Source organism: Lynx canadensis, chromosome B1 (genome assembly GCF_007474595.2).
Source record: "Lynx canadensis isolate LIC74 chromosome B1, mLynCan4.pri.v2, whole genome shotgun sequence".
NCBI classification, from domain to species: domain Eukaryota; kingdom Metazoa; phylum Chordata; class Mammalia; order Carnivora; family Felidae; genus Lynx; species Lynx canadensis.
In genome coordinates this window covers 17,841,854-17,851,278 of record NC_044306.2, presented here as the reverse complement: position 1 = coordinate 17,851,278, position 9,425 = coordinate 17,841,854, and the positions used below count along the sequence as shown (strand labels likewise).

The 9,425-nt window shown below is 42.4% G+C and overlaps 1 pseudogene; it reads left to right on the top strand.

Moving 5' to 3' along the window:
- Positions 1-2,025: 2,025 nt before the first annotated feature.
- LOC115512918 lies at positions 2,026-8,520 on the top strand (annotated as a pseudogene).
- Positions 8,521-9,425: the final 905 nt, after the last annotated feature.

Below are 9,425 nucleotides of genomic sequence, written 5' to 3'. Positions count from 1 at the left end.
TGTCTGGGTGGCTCAGTAGGTTGAGCGCCTGACTTCAGTTCAGGTCATGATCTTACAGTTTGTGAGTTCAAGCCCCGCATCGGGCTCTGTGCTGACAGCTCAGATCCTGGAGCCTGCCTTGGATTCTGTGTTTCCCTCTGCCTCTTCCCCTCCCCAACTTGTTCTCTCTCTCTCCCTCCCCCCCAAAAATAAATAAATAAACAAACAGACAAACATTTTTAAAAAATCAAACTTTCTTTACATCTCCATTTGAATGACATCTTGCTAGGGAGTCCTCTTAACATCTCTGCTTCTGCATTCCTTGTCCCTTGCCCTGCTGCATTGTTTCCCATGGCTCTTGTCACCATCTGGCATATGCCATATGTCTTACTTGTTTATTGTAGGGTTCACTTCATCCCCCTTGCCCACATGCACTGGACTATAAATTCCTTACTACAGTGTCCTCACTGCTCTGAACAGTTCCTGGCATTACTACATGCTCTCTTGGCATGTGCTCAATAAATGTTTGTTGAATAAATGAATGGCTATGGTGGTAAATTGTTCTTGTATTTGTCTGGCAAAGAATTTTAAAAAATAATGACTGATGGAAACATGACAGGGTCGTGTTTACTTGATCCTTGAAAAGATCATATTAATTATACAAAGGATTTTGAGCTTCTCTACATAAAAGAACTTCATACGTACTTTTAGTATATGATGGTGTTCCTTAGTGATGTATACAAAAGGGTTTGTGAAATAGTAATAATAGATACCCTTTCACCAAATTACCACGTAATAAGCTAACTGCTTAACATTTATTTTGTCATTAAGTATCACAGTATTCTCATAGAGTAGATTTTATTGCGCATTTTGTTTATGTGGAAATGGAGAGCAAAGAACCTTAGCCACTTATCAATGACCCACCGCCACTCAAGGTTCCAGAGCCCCAAACTGTGTCTGTTGAAGCTACTCCCTCCTTGCAACATTTAGTCGCAAGTAATTAGCAAAGAAACAAATGTCTCTTCCTTTTATGAAACTTCTAGGACAGTTGATACAGCAGATCAGAGGTCTGCAGTGAGTATAGCTGTATACTCAGGTTGGCTGTGCTTAGGAAGGTGACCACCAAAATGACATCTGGATATTTTCCACTCCCAGCTTTTCTTGCAAATCAAATTTGCCAAGAAAATCAGGTAAAGTAATGCTTTTGAAGCTGTCAGCATTCTTTACATCTGAAACAAGTTATGCGTTTTCTATCACATTCATCACCCCCTCAACAAAGATTTTATAATCCAAATGGGAGAGCTATGGGAAGAAAAGTTTGCACTTCTCTTGTGCTGGCAATTTTGTTGGGTAAGATAAACTAACAAAGCTTGCTCTTCAGACCCTATCTGAATTTTGAAACTCTCACAGACGCAATTTTCACCCAGGGGTTACCAGAAGGAAGTAAAGGGATTGTTTATAAACCAGACAAATATTGCCGGGAAGGGACTGATGGTGGCTGTACGGTGAGATGGCCCTTTGCAGAGCTATTCTTTCAGCTTCCCCCACGCCGATTGCCTGATGTCAGCCATGACCTTGGATAGCTGCGCTTTTGGAAACCATTAGAGGGAGACCCTCCAGCTTTTGCACCTCTGGTGCATGGCGTAAGTATTGATCCCACTCTGCTACACTTCGCTGAAATGTATGTGCTCTGCACTTTTACAGAGGTCGTATCTTCCCCATTTGGAAAACTCTCTCTTTCCTCACGTGCCCAAGCATCATGTGTTTCCTGTCAGCACCACTTACAGAGAGAGGTAAAACGGATGAGAAGGAAGACGGAAAAAGTCAGCACTCCGCAAAGACTATGCCATTTCTTAGGTGCAGTTCCTAACAGTTTCTTCAGTACTGCGCGTGGAGGTCCCTTCCTGTCAACAGTTCTGGGATGGGTAAGCAGATTCTCAGGGTGGCTGCCGTGCCTTCCTCATCTCCTTCAGCCAACGTAAAACGATCCGATTTGAGAAATGTTGGGCTTCAGCCCCACAGGCACCTCAGGTCTTGATCTTAATTATGGCAGGGAGCACATAATGGGCTGCTCTCCAAGATGAGTTCCAGTCTGACCTAGTGCATTTGAAGACTTTGTAACAAAAGGTGGTGAGCTCATTAACATATAGATAGAGCAGAAACAAAATTCAGACTAACTCCCTTGTAAGACTTCATCCTCCGACCTCAGTCTAGTTTGGAGGCAGCCCATTCAGGGAAACGTAGATCCGTCATAGACCCAGTTTTCCTCATCTCGGCAGAAGGGATAGAGACAGGTACCCAGAAACCCTATTTCCTAAGTAGGCATTCCTGTTTTGACAGCTGTGCAGTAAACCACAGTCCTGCGTCGGGACTCCAAAGCCTTGGTCACTAGGCAGGGTCATTCCCACAACACTGCATTTCTTCAGTGCAGGGTCAGTGGGAGAAATAGTGTCACCCTTCCTGAAACACTACTTTCCTTCCTTCGTTACCAGATCAAAAATAATAATAACAACAACAACCTAGTGAACAGACCATTTAAACATAGTAACTTTAAAACTCTATTCATAAAGTAAAAACATTATTAAGTATCTCCTGTATGTGGGACATTGCATAAATTTCTGGAGTGATATAAAATACAGTACCATCTTTTTCAAAATCTTGAAATTTTTGGCGGGGTTTGGGGGAGGGGAAGGGGGAGGACGCAGACATTGAAACCAGAATTGCCGAGCAATATTTTGTCATGTCATATCTACATCTGTGAACGTTGTCCCCACACCCTCAATTTCATCTGTGACAAGCCAAGTTCTTCGTCTTGACAAACAAGATCATCCATGGTCTGTCTATAGTCCAGTCTGCTTCTCCAACCTCATCTTTCCCGTTGTCCTGCCTGACATCTTCTAGTCCAGCATCAACTGTCTGCCAGCACTTTCCTCGATGTCCCACCCAGGTTTTTCATCTCTATTGCCCTTTCTTTCTATGAAAGAGAGCAGAGACGTCTGAAACATTCCGCTGAATAAAGGCCCACGGACGAAGACAGGAGAAACAAAGTGAGGTTGTTTATGGAGAGGTAAGTCTATCCAGAAAAGTATTGTGGTCTTTATTGAGAGGGCAACTGGGAGCCACTGATGGTTCATGAGAAAGAGAATTACATTGTATCATACTTGGTTTTGGCAGCACTGTGGAGGATGGTTTAAAATTCATTGTCTTAGAAATCCAGGAAAGAGTATTTCAAGAGGAGTGTCGCCTCTGTGAACCTGGATGGAACTGAGAAAAGACTACTTGTAGGCATGGAACCAGCAGGGGTGGAGAGGAAGAATAAAACGTGTGACCAGGGGAGGGCAGGAGACACCAGACGGATGGAGACTGCAAGTGAACTGGAAGAAGTAACTTTGGAAATTCGTGTAGATTCTTTCCTCTAAGAAAGGAGGGCAGAAGGAGAAAATCTTGAGGTGAAAGCAGGGTAGAGGAGATTTAATATTGCTAATGCGGTATCAAAGTAGGGTATCTTTTATATTCTCATTTAGGGAAAGACAGGTCTGATGATGACTGCAAAGAGAACGAGGGATGGGTTCTGAGTTTGGATAGAGTAGGAAGGGTCCAGGGCAGTGCTGTCGGAAAGAAGAGAAGGAGTCAGCGTTCAGTTAAGAACTGACACCACACCCGTGGGCTCTTGCCTGAAATACCCTATCGTGACCTTTTGTTTCGTTTTTGTGGAGGCCACCGCCACGGTTCCAGGTACCTACTGCAGACCAACAAACCACCCTTATATTATATTCACGATCTCTGGGTCGTAAATCAGGACACAGCTTGCCTGGGTGGATCTTTTGCTCCACGTGCCCCTGGCTGAGGTCACTCCGTCTATTCAGCCGGCGGCTGACGGGCTCTGGAGTGCCCAAGCAGGCTTCACTCTCGTGTCCGGCACTTTGGCGGGCATGGCTGGGAACTCGCACACCTGCGTGCCTCTCCACGCACCGGGGAAATTTTGCATACGGTCCCACCAAGGTTCTCCAGACTTCTAACACGGTGGCTTGGGAAAAGAAGCAGCCAGCCGGGCTGCAGGTCTGGGACTGGAAGCCAGCACAGAGCCACTGCCACAGTTGCTTCTTGGTCAAAGCAAGTGGAGAGCTTCTCTGGGGAAGGGAATTTCAAGGGCAGGACCTGCAGCCTACTTCTTGTTGGAAGGGGTGTCAAAGCCCTTGGACTACCTGTTTACTTTCGCCAAAGCGTTAGTCATTGTCTAACGTGTATTTTTCTCCTGGATCCCCCACTGGAACACACAGAGCAGGAAGTTTTTCTGTTTTGTCCCAGGGGTCTGATACATAGTAGACACGTCCTATTTGTCACATGGATGATGGGAGAATGTAGACAGGAGAGTGGGTAATACGGGAATGAAGTGCCCAGGGCTGTGGTCTTCCAGGGAGGTAGGGAAGAACATCAAGAGACTGCAAGTTCATGGGTCCTTCCACATACCTGTACGAAGGTTATAGCACTTCCCATCAGCCACTGTGGCTTAGTAAGGCTTTAGCCTCCAGGAAGAAACCCTATCAGCCTCTTTAGCACACATGCTCCAGAGTCCTAGTGAATATATTTATGTTTATCCCAACGGGAAGCCCTCCTTCAGTTGCATTGACAAGTTACCAATTAATCGTGTGGTTTGTAGGAGTCTTCATCCAAATATCATAGACTGGATTTGCAGTTCAGGAATCCCTCCAAAATTGTGTAGACAGATGTATCATCTTAGGAGAGGCCCTGTGGGTTTCATCAGTCTCTCAAAGGGAGATTTGACCCAAAAATATTACAAAGCACTGTCAGAATAAACTATATTTGGATTTTACCTTTTAAATATGAAAGCCGTCTTTCAAATACTATGAAGAAAAAAAAATAACCTGAAATAGGAAAAAAAAAAAAAAAAGGCCACTTCTAACACAAACTAAGGCCACTTATGTAGCAAGCAAATTGATGCAATACTATTTAATGATTCCCCCGGAGCTATTAAGTTTGATTTGGTTAGTGGCATGTGAACCTGCAGGGATGTACAGGTAAAGTTATTCTACCTACAAAGAGAAGCCATAGCATTGTGTCAAAAGGTCACTTAAAAAGGAAAAAAAAAAAAGTATTAGGGGAGACAGACTGTAAAAAGGTATGTTTCTCAATTAGTGCTTAAAAGCCTCTGATTATAATGTGGTAATTTATTTGTTCTTAAAAAGAATCTCCTAAGTGTATTTTAACAATTGAACTAAAATTATAACTCCATTATTTGAAAATACTTTCACATACTTTCCTTTCCTCCTCTTTACTCACTAAAAATAAGAAGTTTTTTTTTTAAGCTTATGCTTGTCCAACTTTTAACAATATACCAATATAATGGGGATATAGAGGGTCAAGTATTTTAAAAATTGAATAGTTTGGGGGCACCTGGGTGGCTCAATCAGTTAAGTGTCCGACTCCTGATTTTGGCTGAGGTCGCGATCTCACTGTTTGTGAGTTCGAGCCTTGCATTGGGCTCTGTGCTGACCTTGTGGAGCCTGCTTGGGATTCTCTCTTTCTCCTGCTCTCCGTCTGCCCCTCCCCACTCTCATAATAAATAAAGAAACTTAAATTGAATAGTGTATAAATTGAAGTTATAAAGATATTAGGGAGATTATATCTAGAAACATAAAATCTCCAGATAAGCTAATGTAGGTTTAAAATGGTTCATAAATATTAAGATGCAAAGGACTTTATAAAGTTTTGTTCATTTCCTTATTTTTATATGTGAACTACCTAAAGGATATCACTATTAGCGTTTCTTGTTACTTGTTATGACCCAGTTTTACACAGGCTACAGCTACATCTCAGCCCTTGCCGGATTCCCTTCTCAATGCCCGCATTATGTGAAATGAACAATCACTGCATGAGATCACCCTTGACTTCTTTCCAGTCACACGGATCTGGTACCCTCATCTTCTTAGCTGGAATCTCAGATTCTAGAACTTTCTGGGTCATATAGCCCAGGTGGGAAATGCATAGATAAATACACTTACACAATCTGTATTCTGATTCAGGCCTTGTTCCCAATCCACAGCTCAAATCCTATGTTTCCCCTGTCTGCTCAAAAGTCTACTCCATTACTCAAGATTCTCATGATTTTCCTCCAAGATAATACCTTTACCTCATGTTCCTGATGCTAAACTACTTTATTTTTTCTTTCGAGTGCTGCCGGGACAAAACTCTGTATAACAGTCCATTTTCTTTTCAAGTGCCAGTAATGGCTTCTCATTGCTCAATGAAGCAGTACTGTGCCTCTTCTTTCTCTCCTACCAATGCATAGGTGACATGACCAGTTAGACAAGGATGAGTGAGAATGAGGTTGCAATTTATGATTGATTAATTCATAAATAAAGATCCAACAAAAGAATATAGGAGAACTTTTTTTTTTTAATTTCCTCTAGTTTAGGATCCAGGATCCAGGAGTCAACTATGTGAAGATACAGTGTTAGTAAAATATGCACAGTGTGAGTCTGAGTCTGATACATAGTACAGAAGTGAACGGCTGTATTATACTTCCTGGGTCACAGGAATTTGTGTCCAGTTGGCTCTGGATCTAAATACGTGTGATGTGTGTATGCAAGTGGTAGAGAGACTTGATAGGGAAGCAGCACTCTGGTCCTTGCTGGACATTTGCATAAGCGTAAGAATTGCAGGGGTGCCTGGGTGGCTCAGTGGGTTAAGCAGTGGACTCTTGGTTTTGGCTCAGGTCAAGATCTCCTGTTTGTGGGTTCAAGCCCCGCATCAGGGTCTGCAGCTGGCAGCACAGAGCCTGCGTGGAATTCCCGGTCTCTCCCCATCTGTGCCCCTTCCCGACTCATATTGTCTCTGTCTCTCTCAAAATAAATAAATAAACTTAAAAAAAAAAAAAGAATAAGAATTGAAGGAAGAAGGTGTGCAGACTCTATGATCAATCTGTGGTCTATCAGTCACCAACATAGGCTCACTCACTCAGTTGGGATAGGCTCTTTCCTTGGCCCCCAAAACAGTAAGCTTCCCTTCTCATCTCTGTTAATGCTGTCACTCTTCATTTGAGACATCCCTCTGTATCTTCTCCACATAGCCAAATCCTTCCGTTCTACTTCACATTTCATTTCAAATGCCACTGAGATGAGTTCCAATTCCATTTCATTCATGGTGCCATCTCTAGCTTCTTCATACTGACTTGTCTCTTCTCGGAACTTCTGCACACACAGTGAATAATGGCCACTTCATACGCACTCAGTTTCATCAGTAGAGAACAGGGAACATGTTTTTAACTTGTTTTCTGTCTTACATGCCGCCTAGCATAGTTCTAAGAGCAACAAACAGCCTTTGGATGATTGTTTTCATCAAAGCTCAGTTTTTCCAAGAAATTATTAAGCTTTGGGATTGTAATATTTGGAAAGAGCAAGAGAGAAATACAACCATCATAAAACCACAGAAGTTAAGACCTGAGAGTGATATTAGACATCATCTCTCTCGACCCCCTCAGTTGATGCACCAGGGTATGCAGAATAACTTGGTAATTTCCATCAAGCTAACCAGTAAACTAGTGACAGACCCAAGGCCAGATCAGGACTCCAGCCCTATTCTAATGCTTTTTGCTAAGCTGGACTATGGTCTAAAGTACCTCATGAAAGGCAAAATTGATTGAAAAGATTTTAAATATGCTTGCCTTTTGAAATCGTACTTAGGCATGCCTTCGTACAAGCTGCAAAATACATAGTTTGAATCCTAGTGTAGCTGACACTGTTGGCTGACTATCCAGTGCCCTTTCTTCCTTTATTATTACGTCAGCGTATCCACACAGAAGCGCAGACGGCCCAGAGGCATGGGTATGTGCCCCGAGGAAATCTAAAAGCTCTCAGTCCTCTTGGTGTTGAATCACTGTGTGGTACGGTTTTTTTGTTTGTTTTCTGTTTTTTTGTTTTCATTAATAAGATACAATTGTGCAGTCTCTCTCTGCTGGTCAGGACAGCAGCATGGTGGGTGCTGAGGTGTGGGCCTCACCAGAGCAGCAGCCGGATGGGCACCCTGGCCATCCGCACAGAGGTCGTGGGGCACCCGGAGGTGTTTACAGTTGAGGAACGGTTGAAGAAATGACGCCTCATATCCAGCATTTGAAAGGAGCACACAGTAAGAACTTACTTCTTACAGACAAGAAGAAAAAAAGCTATTGGCTGGTGACACTTCATGTTCAAACGATCTTGCCAAGCGTCAGGCGTTGGGAGTGGGGATCTTTGGTTTGCTGAGGAAACAGCCATGCTAGAAAAGCTAAAAGTTGGCCGAAGCTGCGCCACACCCTTGGCACTCTTCTGTGGTGGTGGAGATGTGAAATTTGTTCTGGATTCCGCTTTTTTGGAAGGTAGACGCAGAAAGGCGTACTTTCATCCAATGACCAGTGCTGCAACCATGGGATTGAGCCCTGAAGACTTTCCCACATTTGTGAAGAAGACGGGGTATGATCTCCCGGTGCTAAATTTTGGTAAAAGCAACGAATTGGGCTGGTGTTCAGAATATGTTTATTTCTGAAAGCTGTTTTTCTTATTTGTAATTTCTTAAAAAAACATTAAAAGTGACAAGAATATTTTTTAAAAAAAAAGATAGAATTGAAAATCTGCTGGGAAATGACTACCTATACAAATAAAAACAACAATATCTCTGTGCGGAGAAGGTTTTTGGATCTTTATCTCTTTGCCCTTTTTGTGTCTGGAGTTCAGATGTGATACTGGAAGCATAGGAGCCATCTTGTGATCATGAGGATGAAAGCCACAACCAAGGATTAAGAACAGTGTGATAGAAGGAATCCAAGTCCTTGATAGCATTCATGAGAAGCTGACCCTGTCCTGAGTCAACTCCAGACTTCTAAATAAGAACTATAAATCCTTCCTTGTCTAGTCCATTAGTTATTACATTTTCCTTTACTTTTGTATAATAACAGCCCACTCCCCACCAAAGACATAATCACAAAATATGTTAACATGCAGGAGAACTGGTGACCTCGTCATTCATATTATTTGACGAGGCACTTTGACAGTGGCTTTGCTGCAATGGAACTTTTCAGTTCATAAAAGCATAACTTTTTTATAAAATGGCCTAAATATGCTAAGCATTTATCCTAAGCCCTTTAAATATATCATCATCATCATCATTGTAGAGACTGTGTGAGGAATTCATTGCTATCTTCTTTATAAGGAAGAACATTTAAAGCGGTTGCTTATCACATAGTAAGTGATAAACATCCCTGTGATATGTATGATCATGTTTTGTCCATTGGTCACACCACATAATAAGCCACGTGAAATGCAGTTGTGTTAATTAATGTACTGTTTTAAAATTTAATATAGTTGACCAACAATCTTGTTTTCTTCTCCAGAAATGAAACTTTAAAACTATAGTAAAAAATACAGAACCTGGGGGCGCCTGGGTGGCTCAGC